The 16,044-nt window shown below is 40.5% G+C and overlaps 1 pseudogene; it reads right to left on the bottom strand.

Moving 5' to 3' along the window:
• Positions 1-12,281: 12,281 nt before the first annotated feature.
• On the bottom strand, positions 12,282-14,061 carry LOC100438598 (spidroin-1-like; annotated as a pseudogene).
• Positions 14,062-16,044: the final 1,983 nt, after the last annotated feature.

Raw genomic sequence — 16,044 nt, 5'->3', positions numbered from 1 at the left:
CAGGTGCACATCACCATGCCCACCTTTTTTTTTTTTTTTTAACTTTTGATAGAGACTGGGTCTTGCTATGTTGCCCAGGTTGCTCTTGAACTCCTGGGCTCAAAGAATCCTCTCATTTCAGCCTCTTCAACTGCTGGTATTACAGGCACGAGCCACCATAAGGGCTGGAAGCTGACTTTTAAAATACTGAGATCATATAGATGACAGCACCTGAAAAATAGACAACACCAAGCTTTATGTTAAAAGGTGTGAGGGTATCAATATTGTTGTGGCTATTGGGGCGGAAATATTAGTAAAACCAGTGAGTTAAGGCTGTTGCTTTAAACTTTGGCTTTAATTTAACAAATGTTCTCTGGGGCGACAGTATGTACGTAACCATGCTATGCCCATTCACAGATGCAGTAGAGGGAAGAATTTCTCAAAGACAACTGTTCTAAGATTGAAATTAAACCATACTGGGTTTGAAAAGAGAAAGTCCAGGAATTACCCAATATTTTAGATATCAGATAAAAGAGAATGCCAGGTATGCAATGATAATCAGCAATGGTTGTTCACACAATACATCAAATCAGTATTTGAATTAGCTTTTGAATTACAAGGACAAATGGATCAAGTCTTGACTCTTTTGTAGATAAATCTTATTAGGCTGAGATGTGTTTTCCCCTGTTTTTCCACAAGATTACAAATTTGCAAACCTCAGCTGCTCTCATTTTATGCTCTCACCAAGCCAAAAGCTGAAGTTCATCAATCAATGTGTCTAAGCGTTCACTAGTTATATACCATTTTGTAGTTTAAGCTATCTTTCCAACTTCCTAAATCATCACCCTCATTTGATCTTTTTTTCCACTATCACTTCTTTATTGACCATATAAAGAATATATGTAAGTTCTTATTTTGTTATTGTTCATTTTAGTCTAATTTCATCAAAATATCACAACCCTTTAATTTCATTTTAATTTCAAAGGTTAAATGAAACCTACATAGAAATGAGTGTAAGATTTGCATTTGCGTTATTTTGGCATCAGTTTGCTATCCTCCCTCATACACATAGAGATCATTTCCATGTACGTGATTTCAAACATCCAAGTGCAGTATTAAAAGCAGTTGTAAATTATGGTTCTCATTTTCATGATACAATTACTATATAAACTTCCTCTTGCTGCTGTAACCAATTACCACAAACTTCATATCTTACAATAAAGTGACGGTTAAGCCTACAGTACTGGAGCTCAGAAGCCTTAAATGAGACTCACAGGGCTAACATCAAGTTTTGGGCAGGGCTGCAGTCTTTCTGAGGGCTATGTGGCAGAATCTATGTACTTGATATTTTTCAGCATCCAGACGCCACCTTTATTCCTTGGAACATGACCTCATTCTTATATCTTTTTTTTTTTTTTTTTTTTTGAGATGGAGTCTCCTTCTGTCACCCAGGCTGGAGTGCAGTGGCACGATCTCAGCTCACTGCAACCTCTGCCTCCGGGGTTCAAGCGATTCTCCTGCCTCAGCTTCCTGAGTAGCTTGGACTAAAGGCACGTACCACCATGTCCAGTTAATTTTTTGTATTTTTAGTAGGGGTGGGGTTTCACCATGTTAGCCAGGATGGTCTCAATCTCCTGACCTCGTGATCCACCCACCCCGGCCTCCCAAAGTGCTGGGATTAGGCGTGAGCCACCGTGCTGGGTCCTCATTCTTGTATCTTAAAAGTCAGTGACATTGAGTAATTTCACATGCCACCACCTCCATGGTTGCCTTTCTTCTGCCGCCTTCTTTCACTTATAAGGAAGCTTGTGATTTCATTGATCCCACCCATTTAAGATAATCTCTCCATCATTTTATTGCAACCTCAATTTCACTTGAAATCTAATTTCCCACTGCCATGCAACCTAACATACTTGTATGTTAGACTCTGGGAATTAGGACATGAACAGTTTTGGGAGGCCATTCTTTTGTCTACAGCAGACATAATCTATTTACCCGCAGATTGAAGTGTTCTTTATTTTTCTGCCTCCGTCTCTTAATTTTTTAAAAATAATATGAATTGTAGTAAAGAGAAAGAAAGAAAAGAAAAGAAAGTAAAAAGAAGGAAGGAAGGAAAGAAAGAAGAAAGAAAAGAAGGAGGAAATGAGAGAAGGAAGGAAGGGAGGGAGGAAGGGAGAAAGGCGGGAAGGGAGAAAAAAGAAAGCAAGAACACAAAAAAGAAATAAAAAAGAAAGAGAAAGAAAGTGAGAAAGAAAGAAAGGAAGGAGGAAGGGAGGGAGGAAAGGAGGAAGAGAGAATGGTAAAAGGGAGGAAGGCAAAGAAATAAAGAAAATAAAGAGGAGAAGGAAGGAAGGAAGGAAGGAAAAAGGAGGAAAGGAAGGGAGGGAGGAAGGAAGAAAAGGAGGGAGGGAGGAAGGAAGAAAAAAGGAAAGAAAGCAAGAAAGTGAGAAAGAAAGAAAGAATAAGAGAAAAGAAGGAAGAAAAGAAGGGAGGGAGAAAGGAAGGGAGGGAGGAGGGAAGGAAGAATCAGAGGAAAGAAAGAAGGAAGGAAGGAGAAAAAAGAAAGAAAAGAAAGAGGAAAAGAAAAAGGAAAAGAAAAGAAAGAGGAAAAGAAAGAAAGAAAGGAAGAAGGCAAGGGAAGGGAAGAGAAGAGAAAGGAAGATGGAAAGAAGGAAGGAAGACCACAAATATTAGAAGTTCTAGATTTGTTAGAAAATATGCCATACTGGTTTTTTTTTTTTTTTTCACTTGAAAGGAAAGAGTATCTACCATTGAATATTGGATGTCTTGTTGGTGATATTGTTGTTCTTATCTTCCATATGATTACTGAGTTTCTGCCTAGTCTGTCCATTACTAAGACAAAAGAGTTGAAGTCTGCAAATATAATTTTGGATTTTTCTAGTTCACCTTTGATTTCTTTCATGCTTTACCTCACATATTTGGAGGTTCTGTTGTTAGCTGCATACCCAAATTAGTAGGATGTTTACATCTTCTTGATAATTGATTATTATATTATCTATTATCTCTCATCTCTGATACTATTTCTTGCTTTGAACTCTGTTGTGTCTAATATCAATGTAGTCCTTCCACAGCTTTATTTCAGTGTTTCCATGATATGGCTTTCTCCATATCTTGATGATAACCTATTTATATCTCTATATATTTGGAGCAAGATATAAAATTTAGAGTTGATTTTTTAAAGATTTTTCAAGATGTAATTCTTATTTATTTTTGTTCTATTTGACATTCTCTGAGTTTCCTATATCTGAAGTTTGATTTTCTGTCACTTCTTTTAGAATGTTTTTGGCAGTTATTTTGAAAAATATTTCTTTTCTCCATTATTTTTTCCTCTTTTCTTTTTGGGATTTCAATTATAACTAGGGTAGGTAATTTCATCTCAGTCTTATGCAGGTGCTTTTTCTCAGAGTCCCAGGAATGTAGCCTTCTCACACTTCTGTTCTTTTCCTGGCTGCGTTAGTGAGCTCAGTGATATTCCTCCTTCACCTTCAAGAGCAGTTTTGTTTTGCTTTTCCCGTTTTCATACTCCCAGCATCAGGAGTATTCTAAGTGTGGCAGTTTTTGTTGCCTTCCCCTACATATTAAGTGGAATACCTTGGTCCATTTGGACTCTTATAACGAAATAACATGAACTGGGTGACTAAAAAACAACAGATATTTCTTTTTTCACACTTCTTGAGGCTGTAAGATCTCAGGTCAAGATGCTCACGAATTCAGTGTTGATGAGAGCCCATTTCATGGTTCATAGATGGTGCCTTCTTTCTATGTCCTCACATAGCGGAAGGCACACAAGAACTCCATTGAGCTTCTTTTATAAAGGTACTAATCCCATTCATAAGGGCTCGGCCCCCAAGACCTGGTCACCTCCCAAGTGTTCTGCTCTCTCTGATCTGTATCATATACAGACTCTCTTGGACTCCTTACCAATTGCTTGAGAGATCACAGTGGGTTTGTGGGGAAAAAGTTTTCAAGATGATGGATCTTTCCCAACTTCTGCAGCTGTCAGCGGTTTCCCAATCTGACCAGCCCCACTTTGTCTTTAGGAATTTATTGGTTATTCCAGCTTTCCTTGTCATAGTGATGTCTATTTGCATCTGTCCTATGTAAGTGCATCTGTCCTCTTCTTGCAGGTGCTTGTTTTCTCTCACATTTTGACTCAGTTCTTGGCAACCTGGTTGCTATAAAAATAAAATCATGACTTTGAAGTTAGTTTGGTTCTTGCATTGTTGTAAGGTTAGGAGCCCTATTCCATCCCAGCTCTCCAAAACCCAGAATTTTTTGCGGGTTGAAATTGTAGGCTTTCTCTTTGAATTGTAGTTTTATCTTATTTCAGTTACAATTTGCATTTTCATAATGATTAATGAGACTAAGCTTTTTTGTGTAGTTGACTGTACCTTTGGATTTTTTTCCCAAATCCCTTTTCATTTCTTATTTTCTTTATGGTTTTAGAAAATGTAGTTTACATATTGCAGCTCAATTTTTTACTCAATGGCATTCTTAATGGAGAGAAAAAAGATTAACTATATTTCCCTTTTTAATTACTGTGCTTTTTTCTTTTTTAAGGTAATATTTCATTACGTTAAATTTTAGTGTTATTCTACTCAGCTGTTCCTTAAATATTATAGTATTTTGGATTTCACATATCAATTTGTAACACATCTTGAGTTTATTCTGTAATAGAGTAAGGCTATTTTCTCTTTTTTGTTTTTTAAGGTAAAAATCACATAATACAAAATTAATAACTTAACCATTTAAAAGCATACAATGCAGTTGCTTTTAGCATATTCACAATGTTCCAGGACAATTTCATCATGTCCCTTCTAAAAACCCATTATGCATAAAGTTGTTACACCCTATTCTGCTTCCCTGAGCCCTAATGACAACTAATCTGGTTTACATCCCAATTGATTTGCCAATTCCTGATGTTTCATGTGAATAAAATCAAGTAATATTTTTCCTTTTGTGCACTTAACATAAGGCTTTCAAATTTCACCCATATTATACCACGTATAAGTACTTCATTCTTTGTTATAGCTGGAAATTGGGTGTCCATTTATGAGTCAACAAGCATATGGATTGTTTCCACTTTTTGACTGTATGAATATTACTGCTGTAAATATTCATGCACATGTTTATTTTTTGAGCACCTATGTTTTGTAAGATTAACAGCTGACTTAACAGAAACAATGGAAGGCAAGAGGCAGTAGAATAATATATTCAAAAGATGCAAAGGAAAAAAACTGACAGCCACCAATTCCTTATCCAGCAATTATTTTTCAAAAATGAAGATAACACAAAGACTTACCCAGATAAACAGAAATATTAACTGAAGTTGTTGCTGGCAGACCAACCATCCAAAAAAAAAAAAAAAAAAAACACTAAAATAAATTCCTAAGGCTAAAAGCAAGTTACACAAGACAGTCATTTGATTCCACATTTTTTAAAAGGCACTGACTGGTATAGGTAATATTAACATTATAAAAGACAGTAGAAATGCATGTTTTCTCTTTATCATAAATTGTTTATAAAATAACATGTGTATAATGGCCGGGCACGATGGCTCACGCCTGTAATCTCAGCACTTTAGGAGGCCGAGGTGGGTGTATTATGAGGCCAGGAGATCGAGACCCTCCTGGCTAACACAGTGAAACCCCGTCTCTACTAAAAATACAAAAAATTAGCTGGGCGTGATGGCGGGTGCCTGTAGTCCCAGCTATTCGGGAGGCTGAAGCAGAAGAATGGCATGAAGCCAGGAAATGGAGCTTGCAGTGAGCGGAGATTGTGCCACTGCACTCCAGCCTGGGCGACAGAGGGAGACTCCACCTCAATGATAATAATAATAATATGTGCATAATGTATTGCTGAGTATTTGACATGTAGAAATGTAATATGTCTATAACATATTTTCCAGGAACATCAAAAAGGAGGTAGTTGGAAGCAAACTGTATTGTGATAATGTAATCACTCTAGATGGTAAAGTAATAATTACTAAAATGTATTGTTGGCTTTGTAACTTTAATAGATGTAATGTGTAAAGTGATAATACTTTAAAATGGAGGAAATAAAAGAGATTTGTATAAGAATGATGTTTCTACGTATTACTAAAAGTTTACTAGTATAAATTGGAAGATGATTTGAATAATTAATTTTCCATATACCTATATGGTAAACTTACAACAACAAAAATTCTCAAAAATATATAGTAAAATCATCCATTAGTAATCTAAAGTTCCCTATTTTAGAAAATATTCATTCATTGCAAAATAAAGCAATAAAGAAAAATATTTGTGAAATATACAAAACAAACGGTAAAATGGCAGACATAAATAGAATTATGCCAATTATAATATTAAATGTGAGCAGATTAAAATCCAATCAACAGGCAGAGATTGTCAGACTGGATTAAAACAAGTGATCCCAATATACGCTGAGATGCAAGGATACTAATGGATTGAAAGTAAAAAGATGACAAAAAATATCATGCAAAGAGCAATCATAAGAACACTGAACTCATTATACTCACAACACACAATATAGACTATTAAAAATGTGAATAGGATTTTAAAAATTTATATTGTAGGAATAAGGGGGTCAACGCTTTCGGAAGACATAGCTATTACCATCATGTATGCACAGATTTGAGCTAAATTGTTTCCTCTATATAGATGCTGAAATCCTAACTGCTGAATATGACCTCATTAGGAAATAGGTTCTTTGCAGGTGATCAAGTTAAGATAAAATCAGATGAACCTGAATTCAATATGACTGATGTCCTTATAAAAAGAAGAAATTTGAGTAGAGGGAGACATATACACAGGGAGAGTACCATGTGATTATGAGGGCAGAGTTTAGCCAAGGAATGCCATAGGCTGCCACTAAACCACCAGAAGCTAGAAAACAAGGCATAGAACAGACTTTCTCTGATAGCCCTTGAAGGGACCATCCCTGCTGACACCTCAATCTCAGATTTTTAGCTTCCAGGACTATAAGACTATAAATTTATGTTGTTCAAGGCACCCAGTTTGTGTTACTTGGTTACGGCAGCCCTAGAAAACTAATACATGAACTAATAACAAAGCATAATAACATGAAGCAAAAATTGACAAAAGAGGAGCATCAGCAAAATGGCAGTGGAGACAGCTGCAATCTTTCATTTCCCCACAGAAACATCACACAACTAAGAGAAACTGTCCGAATAAACTTTGCCAAAACTCTGGAAAATGGTCAAAAGATTACAACAACCAAGTGAAAGCAGAGTCAAGAAAAAGACAACTTGAAAACTTTATGACATTTTTAACTTGCCTTTGCCCCAGCAAACTGGCAGTTTTGAAGTGTCAGAAGCCCACGTTCCCAGTGAGGAACCCTGGTCCATGGTCCAAAGGAACAAGAGAAGATCTTACCCGCAAATTATTATGTGTCTGTTCTGACTGGTCTGGGGGATACCTGAAGGACTAATGAAAGGCTTTTTTTTTCCTGTGTTGCTAGAATACAGAACAGATAAGGAATGGATATTATTAAGAAACTCTGCAAGGAGACCTAACAAACCACAGATGCTTAGGGCAAAAATTAGAGTTTACACATATAGTAGATCCTCTTCAGCACAGGAAGAAAAGTTGAAGAGTATTTGGAAAACTAAGACATTCAAAATCATTCACATACATGGGAGAGTCTAGAAAGTCACATGTATGCATAGGTTAAGCCACATGCTGACAAATGTCATAAGAAGTCCCTACACTTTTACCTTGGCTGATCCCTCCCCTCAGTGCAAGCTCTGTGCAAGAGTGAACTCGAACTTCACTCAGTGCAAGAGTGAACACACACTTTGTGCCGGCTTCAAAGAACCCAGCACAAAGCCAGTCTGCATGGCCTAGAGACATATTTTGCTGGATAATGATTACTTGTTTTTCTTTTTGTTTTTGTTGTATTTGCCTGTTTGCTTAGTTCCTGACATACAAGAAAATCACTGTCAAAACATTAGCTTAACATTTGTTAAGGAAACAAAAAGATTTCGGTGACCACACCTTATAAAGCAAACAGTTTTGTAAATCAATTTGGAAAATTTCATTAAAAATAAAAACCTTAACAATAATTAAATAAAATTTAGAACCACAAAACATTAGTGTGTTTGTGGGGGGGGGGTCTGATTTACAGAGTAACCACATAGTAATTATAATTATTATAATGTCCAGTTTTCAAAAAAAGTTACAAGGCATACAAAGAATGGGAAAGTATGGCTCATTCAAAGGAATAAAATAAATTGACAGAAAATATCTCTAAGGAAACCCAGACATCAAACTTACTAGACGAAGACTTTTAAACAACTCTCTTAATTATACTCAAATGTCAAAAAGAAAACATAAAGAAATAAAGGAATTAGAAAAAAATATTAAAAAGTAGGAATATCAACAAAGAGATAACAGAAATTCTGGAGTAGAAAACTACAATGATAAAAATTTAAAAATCACCAGAGGGATTTAAGAGTATATTTGCACACACAGAAGAAGTCATGAACTTGAAGATAAGAAAATGGAAAATACTGACTCTGAGAAACAGAAAAATAAAAAATGAGCAGAGACTAAGGAATCTGTGGGACATCATCAAATAGACCAACATTCATATTCCAGAAGGATAAATTATGTTGTTAAAAACTTTACCATTCTTTCTTTTCACCTTTCTTTCTTCCTCCCTCCCCCTCCTCTTTACTTTTCTTCCTCTTCCTTTCTCTTCTTTCTCTCCTTCATCATCCCTTTCGCTCTGTTTCGTTCTCCCTTTCTCTTTTTTCTCTTCTTTCAATTTTCTCAATTACTAAGAGATGTTTAAATACCCTTACCATGTTAGTAGATATGGTTATTTCTCCCTTTAGTTCTCTTTTGAGATTTATAGTCACTCTAAGAGATAACCCAAACATAAGCCTCACAAACAGGCTTCCATACCATTCTTAATTTGGTCCTGTAATTCTTCATTGCTGTATTAACTTTCTGATGCTTTTAAGGATGTTTTATACCAAATTGTTTAGTTTTTTCCAATGGAATGTTTATTCTGAATTATCTAATTCATATTGTAAGTATATAGGGAGTTTAATATAAAATTATTAAACTAACATTTGTGAAAGAATGTATTTGTGCATTTAACAAATATGTTAATCCTCAAACTGTTATTGGGCAGCTGAGCATACAGCAATAAAAATAACATAATTTTTATGTGTACAATATTTATGGAATACATTACTGGAACAAATAAATAGTTAATGACATGACAAAGAACAGAAATTGTATACACTATAGAGCATAGTAATGGAATAATGAATGATTAGTTATTAATATTAGGTAGAAAATGAAGGGTATCTTTGAGAGCAGAACTCAAGGAAGCAAGCAATTCGCCTTATGAGGAAAGAGTTACCTGTGGATAAAGGAGAAACTGAAAAATTTACAAGTCAAGACTTTTTGAGCAAAAACAAAAATATGACTATTAGTCACCAATTCAGTACAGTGAAAAAAAAGTTGAAGAGGTATCTTGGAAGTAAACCATGTTGTGGAAGAGCATGTAGGGTTTTGATAATCATGGGATTATTCTGAATTAATTTTAAATGTGATAGGAATATATGAGATAATTTCACCAGAGAATAACATGATTGTGTTTGCATTTCAAAGGGGTGTATCTGGTGCACTGTGTAGAATAAGTAGGTTATGTGAGCAAATAAATTGGGAGGCTATTGTAATCCAGAGAAAAAAGGCAGTGACTAAGGTGAGAATGCTGTTAGTATGAGTGGTATTAGTGGTGAGAAGTCGTTAGGCCATGGATGTATTTCACAGGACTGGCCAAGAGAACTGCAGCTAAACTGGAGTGTAGGGAGTGAAATGAAGAACTCAAAGATGACTCTCAGCACTGGAAGGTGACAGCTGTCACTGAAGCATGCTGATGCCTCTTATTAAGAGAGTTACTTGGGAATGGCAAGATCGAAACTTCTCACTTTCAAATTTATGAAAAATATTGTTTTCAGAACGAATGACTTTGGGATCAGAAAGCCATCATTCTAATTGATGGTTCCATGACTACACAGGCTCACACTCACAAGAGTAAAATTAAATCATCACAAAGGTGCTTCCTGACAATTCTAGAGAATAGAGAATTACTGTAACATCTTTCTGATTTTTAGGAGAGGTAGCAGTTCCCTTTTTAGCCTAAACGCTATTTTTTTTTAAAGCTCAGCCAAGAGACTCCATTGTAATTTTCAAATGTGTGTAACTTAAATTCTCATTAAATAACCACTATGCTTAAATTAGTCAAAACATTTTCCCCATCTACAGCTCTATCTTTTCATTGCAATCATTTTCACAAAAGTGACTGCAGCTAACAGACCCTAAAAGGGGAAAATCTAGGGTAGGTTATCTGATCTAGTTAGTTTTGAAGACAGGATCTAGAGATTATTTAATATGAAATAGGTCACCTGAAATGAAGTGTTTCCTGAAAACAGCTTGGATCGGCCCAGTTTTCCACCACTGAACCATGCATTTGGTTTAAAAAACACAACAACTCTGGGGAACACTGGCTGCTTCCAACTGTGTTAAAGACGTTAAAGAAAAGAGCATAAAATTATAAATGATCATCTGAGGCCTTTATAGTCTCTGCTCAAGAGACTAGAGTCTTCCATTCTTAAGGAAACACCCAAATACCTTAATAATTGGGCAAAATCTAAACATCAGAGAGAGAATTTTATCTTGAAGATTGTTAAATTATAATGGTGATTCACTACCTTGCTACGTCTCTGAGTCAAAAATTAGATCTTTGTTTAGGAATCAATGGTACTCTGCAACTTGGAAATAGGAAGATTTTAGAAGACTCAAACATTAACTTTCTTGTGTGCAAAAAAAAAGACGTATTGAGATAAGTCTTTCCTTGCAAGGATACCTCTAATGCTCATACACCACCTCCCCTAACGTTAATATAGCTTCCAGATCACTAACCAGTGTCAGAGAGCAGCCTATGCAACTACAAATTCAAAAGATGTCGAACACAGGGTCAAGCCTAGAATAAGAAGTCTTAGCTAATTAAGTATGTTTTCCCCAGATTCACATTAACAAAAACTTGGATATGTCAGAGAATGCATTCTAAGTTCACTCAACCTAGGAGGGAGAAACAATTTTAAATTAAGAGCTGAAGCATTCTTGTCCTAACAAAAAGCAAGGAAAACGAAATATCACACCACAGGAGGGATTTCACAAATAAGCGTCAACATCGAAACCTTAAAACAGGCAAGGAAAATACAGATTCACAATTAACTCTTCTACTTGTTTTGTTCAGAGAAGAGATAGTTCTGAGAGAATGACAGTGAATTAACCCCAGCTAGTTTAGATGGTGCTTTCAATTGCTGCTTCTGATAAACTCCTTTAGCTAGAATAAATTTATGAGGATTTTGGCATGTGGTATTAGACATGGTTATTAATTTTTTCCTCTTATTTGCATTGTTCAATGTAGTAAATACTAGCTGTATATAGCTCCTTCAATTCAAATTAATTACAATGAAATATACTTAAAATATTGAATTTTTTAGTCACTGTTGGTTCATTATTGAATATCTTCAGCTAAGATTTCCCATCTAAATACACTAAGAGGTGGCTTAGTTAACTGGTCGTCCACAAATATTGACGCTGTTGTTAACTCCTGATATATTCTCTGCAAATAGAATATTCATGAACCTCCTCCTGAAACCAGCAGCCTAGAGATAATTTTATAAATTGGATACAAGTTGGAAATCTATACTCTTCAAGTTTTTGAAATATCAGCTTCCCAGGGAAGAAAATCAAATTCATAAGACATGTCAGGACAATTTAACTCAAGATGTTCAAAACTGAAATGACATATTCTACAATATGTGATAAAACCACCCCCTAACAACTTAAAGCAAAACAGGGATTGACCTTAAAGACCTGCCTTTTCCTCATCCCCCAGCCAGTTTTCAAATCTTGCATTTTATTTGGAAAGGTCCTTATCCCCCTAGTCTCGTTTCTAGACTTGGCACATATTTAAGTTTGTTATCTCTATCTACTGACTTTCCTCTCTTCAAATAGTATCTATGCCTGCCAAATGTGAACATACAAAAAACAAATCAGAATGTGCCATTCTGATTTAAACTGCTTATTAGTTAATACCCTCAAGATAACATCTGGGTTCTTAGCTGCACTGAGTCAAGTCTACTTACATCTTTTTTTGTCTTCGGCTGCAATTTTCCTATCACCTCACACTCCAGCAATGCCAAGCTGTGCCGGCCTTCTACCCCATTTCCACTATTTTGCCCCCGCCTCCGCGGCTTTTTGCCCCCCCCCCCCCCCCCCGCGGCTTTTTGCCCCCCCCCCCCGCGGCTTTTTGCCCCCCCCCCCCCCGCGGCTTTTTGCCCTCCCCCCCCGCGGCTTTTTGGCCCCCCCCCCCGCGGCTTTTTGCCCCCGCCACCGCGGCTTTTTACTACTTTTTGTCCCCGCCGCCGCGGCTTTTTGCTTCCGCACCGCGACTTTTGCAGCTTTTTGCCCCCGCCGCCGCAGCTTTTTGCTCCCCGCCGCCGCCGCCGCCGCCGCCGCGGCTTTTTGCTCCCCGCCGCCGCCGCCGCCGCCGCCGCGGCTTTTTGCTCCCCGCCGCCGCCGCCGCCGCGGCTTTTTGCTCCCCGCCGCCGCCGCCGCGGCTTTTTGCTCCCCGTCGCCGCCGCCGCGGCTTGCTGCCGCCTTTTTGTGTTTTTTTGGCCCCAGCTCCCACTGCTTTTTGCCCCCCCTGCCACGGCTTTTTGCGGCTTTTAGCCCCCGACGCCACGGCTTTTTGAGCCCGCCGCCGGGGCTTTTTGCCGCCGCGGCATTTTACCCCCGCCGCCGCCGCGGCTTTTGCGGCTTTTTGCCCCCGCCGCCGCGGCTTTTGCGGCTTCTTCCCCCGCCGCCGCGGCTTTTGCGGCTTCTTCCCCCGCCGCCGCGGCTTTTTGCTCCCCGCCGCCACGGCTTTCTGCCCCCGCCGCCGAGGCTTTTTGTAGTTTTTTGCCCCAGCTCCCACTGCTTTTTGCCGACCCCGCCGCCGCGGCTTTTTGCGCCCGCCGCCGCGGCTTTTGCCCCCTGCCGCCGCGGCTTTTTGTCCACGCCGCCGCGACTTTTTGCCCCCGCGCATTTTTGCCGCCGCGGCTTTTTGCCCCCGCGCATTTTTGCCGCCGCGGCTTTTTGTCCCCGCCGCCGCGACTTTTTGCCGCCGCGGCTTTTTGCCCCCGCCGCCTAGGTTTTTTGCCTGCGCCGCCGCGGCTTTTTGCCCCAGCCGCCACGGCTTTTGCCGCCGCGGCTTTCTGCTCCCGCCGCCGCGGCTCTGAGGGCGGGAGCGGCAGACTCCGCTGCCAGCTCTACTGGCGTCCTGGCAAGGGCAGCGCCGAGGGGCGCTCCCGGTCCTACTCTCCCGGCTCGGGGGTTCCTTGCCTAGGCGCCCGACCCCGGGCTTCCTGCCTCGGCCGCTGTGGCCTGCATAGAGCGCGCTGCGCGCGGAGGCGATGGGAGAGAAGGAGGGCGGTGGCGGCGGTGATGCGGCGGAGGCGATGGGAGAGAAGAAGGAGGGCGGTGGCCGAGGTGATGCGGCGGCCGCTGAGGGTGGCGCAGGGGCCGAGGCCAGCCCGGCGCTGCAGCAGTGCGGGCAGCTCCAGAAGCTCATCGGCATAGACATTGGCAGCCTGCGCGGGCTGCGCACCAAGTACGCTGTGTCCAACGGCCTCACCCAGCAGGAGATAGGGAGCCTGGAGGTAAGCGGTTCGGGGACCCGGGCTGGGCTCGAGGAGCGGCCTGGACACCTCCCTCGGAGTCCCAGTTCACTCCTGGCCGAGTTGCCTCCTTGAGCCCGCGTCGCGCCCTTGGAGGCTTCCCCTCCCTCCTGCACTCGCTGATGCGGCAGCCGGAGGACCCTTTCGGACCAGCCCTCACCTTGGGGAGGATTTGTGTGACGGGTGCGTGGTGGGAACTGGGATGGAGGCTTTAGGGTCCCTTGGGGGGGGGGGTGGACTGCGCGCGAACATCACCTTACCCCCCGAATTTCCATCTGGTCCAGCCCTCTCATCTTGTAGGTGAGGAAACCGAAGGCCTGAGGGAGAACTGACTTGCCAGGAACCCCTGTTCAGGAGAATTAACAAAACGTGGTTATTAAAGGAGCACTGAGTTGGGAGTCAGACCTGGAGTCCCTCACCCTTGGTTAAGACATTATACCACCTTGAGTCTGGCCTGTTGACTGAGGGTGAGCCACTCCTCGTCTGATTGTGGGGTCTTGACCTCAAGGGGTTTCGTGCAGGAAGAAGGAAATCAGTTTGCTTTCCTAGCTCTGTCCAGTACCTTAGGGACCCTGAGGACCGAAGAGATTCTGGGAGAGCCATCTGGTGTATGTCATGGGTGGGCTTTTCTTGAAGGTCAGTCTGCCCAGTGGGCTGGCTCAGCCCGAATGAACTCTTGAATCTTTGGAGTTGTCTGTGTAGTTTTAAGGGCTTCTCATCCTTGCACCAAAAGGTCCCTGGAAATTAGGTGGGAAAACCTTACCTTTTGTGGGGCCTTGTGTTTGTCTTAAAAGTTTATGCACATGGCCAGGTGTGGTGGCTCACACCTGTTATCCTGTCCTGGATCCCTTGAGTCAAGGAGTGTGAGCAACCTGGACAATACAGTGAGACCCCCTCTCTACAAAAAATAAAATATTAGCCAGGAGTGGTTGTGCGCATCTGTAGTCCCAGCTACTACTGTGGCTGAGGCGGGAGGAGCACTTGAGCCTGCACTGAGCTGTGATCTCACCAGTGTACTCCAGTCTGGGCCACAGAGCAACACCTTGACCCCCCCAAAAAAAAAAAAACCAACAAGAAAAATTCTTGAAGATTTTGCGTTCTGTCCCATTATCCATTGGTTTTCATGTCAAGATAATGTCAGAAATTCTTTACAATTGCTTCCAGAAGGAGTAGCCTTTTGATCTAGTGCACAGGTGTCCAGTCTTTTGGCTTCTCAGGGCCACATTGGAGGAAGAATGCTCCTGGGCCACACGTAAAATACTCTAATGCTAACAACAGCTGATGAGCTTAAAAAAAAAAAAAAAAAAAAGGTTTGCGCATAATTTTCATGATACCCACCACCACAGATAGGCGGAAAAGTCCTTGTAGTCAAAGGTTTGGACGTGGCTGATCTAGTGTCTTGTCGTCCGTTTTGGCTTTCTCCCTGATTCCAGAATACAGGTAGAGATGTAGAGACGTGCTCTCAGGACAGCTGTAGAGATAAAAAAATTCGTTGTCCTTTATTCCCAAGCACAGCTGTTTGTCATTTGCATTGAAAAAGTCTCCATTCAAACTGCTGTCACATATAAAATCTATTTATTTAAGTCTGTATTTTTCTGTTGTCTTGGCCTTTGTGGGCAGTAGTGTGTTTTAACCGAGCAAACTGCCCTTCCAAATAATGAAGCCAAAGTCAGCCTACCTGCTTGCCGTTTTTCTTCCCCTTCCATTTTTCTAACCTCAGGATAATTGTAAGAATGAATTAAGATTTGTGTTTAAGGCTGGGCACAGTGTCTCAGGCCTGTAATCCCAGCATTTTGGGAGGGGGAGACGGATGTATCGCTTGAGCTCAGGAGTTCAAGACCAGCCTGGGCAACATACTGAGACTCTGTCTTGTATAATTACATTAAAATTTAAAAAAAGAAGAGAAAAGGACCTGTGTTTAAAATTTTTTAAAAAAGGGGGGAAAGTGTAATGCAAAATGTAGACTCTGCCAGCTATGATTGTGAAAAATAATTTTTCATACAGCATTATCAGTAGACTTGTATTAGCAGCATACTGGTCATAAGCGTTTTGCTTTCCTCAAATATGATGAGGTAAGCTACTTTAAAGTGTGGTGGGGCTTTCTTCCGCGTGGCTCCCGGAGGTGTTGAGTCCCAATTTAGCCAATTAATTTGGGTTTACTTTTGATATGGATAAGGGAGACCAGCTTCATTCATGATGCACACACAGTTTTGCCAGTAAGGAAAAAAAAAGCAACCTGAATGTTCCTGCTCATTAGATGCTATCTGGAGAGCTCC

Source organism: Pongo abelii, chromosome 6 (genome assembly GCF_028885655.2).
Source record: "Pongo abelii isolate AG06213 chromosome 6, NHGRI_mPonAbe1-v2.0_pri, whole genome shotgun sequence".
Taxonomy (NCBI): domain Eukaryota; kingdom Metazoa; phylum Chordata; class Mammalia; order Primates; family Hominidae; genus Pongo; species Pongo abelii.
The sequence above is the reverse complement of the archived record's forward strand: the minus strand, read 5'-3'. Positions and strand labels throughout refer to the sequence as shown.